The sequence below is a fragment of the Sphaeroforma arctica genome, assembly GCF_001186125.1.
Source record: "Sphaeroforma arctica JP610 unplaced genomic scaffold supercont1.4, whole genome shotgun sequence".
NCBI classification, from domain to species: Eukaryota; class Ichthyosporea; order Ichthyophonida; genus Sphaeroforma; species Sphaeroforma arctica.
Window position 1 is genome coordinate 150,316 of NW_014040554.1, and position 2,816 is coordinate 153,131.

Genomic DNA, 2,816 nt, shown 5'->3' on the forward strand with positions numbered 1-2,816 from the left:
ATAAGTGCTCTATCTTGGGACTTGGCGTACCTTCCTGAAATTGTTTGTAGCACTGAAGAGATATGGGAAGGTGCTCGGTGGACAACTTAGAAAGGCATTGGCCCATTTCTTCCGATTGACATTCACCATCAAGAAGTTGAACACTTTATCATATCAAAATTTATAGTCGTCTGTGTGCCGTGGACAAGCTTGCTCTCTGAACGTTAATCCGACAACACGTACGAGACAGCCGTTTACAAACTTACACTCATCAAGAATCCGAATCTTAAAAAGTACTTCCGCATCAGCACTTCGGTGTGTTCGTCAGAGATGTTTATTTCTTTCCAATAAATCTATTCGTTTGTTACCTGTGGCAGTGTACTTTCGATAGGCAAGCAGTCTTGTCTCGAATACCTGAACTCCAATAGCTCTCGGGGTGAACAAGTCGAGTGTCACAGTCCAAATTCGGCATCAACAGCACATACCATCACTCGCCAGCTGTATTTACCTTATATTCCATGGGCATATGCGCACACTGTTTGTGTCTGTATGGCGCCTTGTCCGTGGCAGACGGACAGACCTGTACATCTCAGTGTGCAGTCGACTGGAGGCCGGTTCAAATCCCACCAACACGGACACCACCGCTCTTCTTGCCGAGAATCTGCGATGTCTCCGTGCACACATACAAACCTCGTATTATGGTCCTAGGCTCTGCCCAGAATACATACACGGTCGCCGAATGGCCCAGTCCGGTGTAGAATGTGTATCTTCGGAAGTGTGCCGATACACCTCTATGCGCAAGTTTCATCCGACTTGTCCAAGAACCAGGCCTGTGTAATAGGAGACAGCCTATCAGTAGAATATCAGGTGCCGCGACTGTTTTGGTAGTGTATGTTCTGCAGGAGGCATCATACTCAATTTGATTGCCATACCCCACGACTAACTTCTTTTTGGTATACGTGAGGTACACGGGAAGACATCAGTTGTACGTTTGCAGAGCACTATGACTTGTCAGTGTGCCAGCACCGGTCTTTTCTCCACTGTTCCCAATCTTGGTGTATTGTGGACATTTTAAGGTCTTCGCTACATACATGATGGTAATATACAACTATTGCAACACGAGCCCCTTCCAATGACAACTTAGAATTGTTTTTGAACTATACGGTTAAGTATGGGCAGACTTTAGTACTATATCGTGCCGTGTGCTATGTACATCGCGTTGTGTGTGATATGCATCGGGGTGTTGTCTACACGCTCGACTTCGATGCTAATCCAATATCACATCATCTTTGTTCGAATCCATCCCCTTCGGATTGCGAACCTGGTTTCGGCTATTTCAACTTAAGACTTTAACTTTAAACGCCTGTGTCTTTGAAGCAGAGCAATACCAGATCCACCAGATCGGAGCAATGATATGTATGCGGACAGTACAATGCGATCCTGATTGTCTATAAAATATGCCACACTCGGAAGTGGACCGACCAAACAAGCCACGGGCATAAACGTTTACGCGTGGGGATTACACGCAAACAAGCCACGGGCATAAACGTTTACGCGTGGGGATTGTACGCACACAAGCCACGGGCATATACGTTTATGCGTGGGGATTAAACGCACACTGTGGGAATACAGTGTAGAATCGTATCATTTGCACAGGAATCTAGATACAGCATGTAGATGTGAAGCAGAAACGACATAACTACATTGAACCCACACACGTTGCCCAACACACTGGCAGTGCCGATGCAACGATATACAAGTCAACATGCAACGATATACAAGACAACATGCAACGATATACAAGTCAACATGCAACGATATACAAGACAACATGCAACGATATACAAGTCAATATGTAACGATATACAAGTCAACATGCAACGGTATACAAGTCAACATGCAACAATATACAATCAACATGCAACGATATACAAGTCAACATGTAACGATATATCAGATATACAAGTCAACATGCGACGATATACAAGACAACATACAACGATATACAAGTCAACATGCAACAATATACAATTCAACAAACAACGATATACAAGACATCATACAACGATATACAAGTCAATATGCAACGATATACAAGTCAACATGCAACGATATACAAGTCAACATGCAACGATATACACGACAACATGCAACGATATACACGACAACAGACTTACATTGTATTGCTTCAGGGCGTTCATCTTCGCTGTCTCGTCCTGCTCCAAGTTATTCGCGTGCATTAAATATTGACTTCCGGGTCTGAGGGTTGAGTTCAGTGGCACCCATATGTGAGCAGTTCAGAGATTAAGTTACGGGAATGGGATTTATTTTGCAAAAAAAAATGAACCATTGACAACCAATCACCTGTCGCATCTGCTCATGAGAATCACAGCGTAGTCAGGCCAGAATGTGCCTAAACTCAAGCTCCCAGAGCGATAGGTAGCATTCTCAGTATATTAAGATAGTTAGGGTAGCTAGTTCACTGAGAACTATGCGACGTTTCACGATGAAATCGAAATGGCTTTCACTATTATACCCATACTAAAACAGATAACGCATCTATCTCCACTGGACTGTGCTATGTCGCAAAAGTACAGAACTTGCGATGAAGTGCGAACTTCCAGCTCACATTCACATAATACAGTGAACAATACAACATACTGACATACACGTGAAAATTGACACAGCAACAAACCAATTTGTTAAAAACTGTATATATATATATATAAATGTGTGTGTGCGTGTATTTGTGTGTGTGTGTATTTGTGTTTGTGTGTGTGTGTGTTTGTGTGTGTTTGTGTGTGTGTTTGTGTGTGTGTTTGAGTGTGTGTGTATAC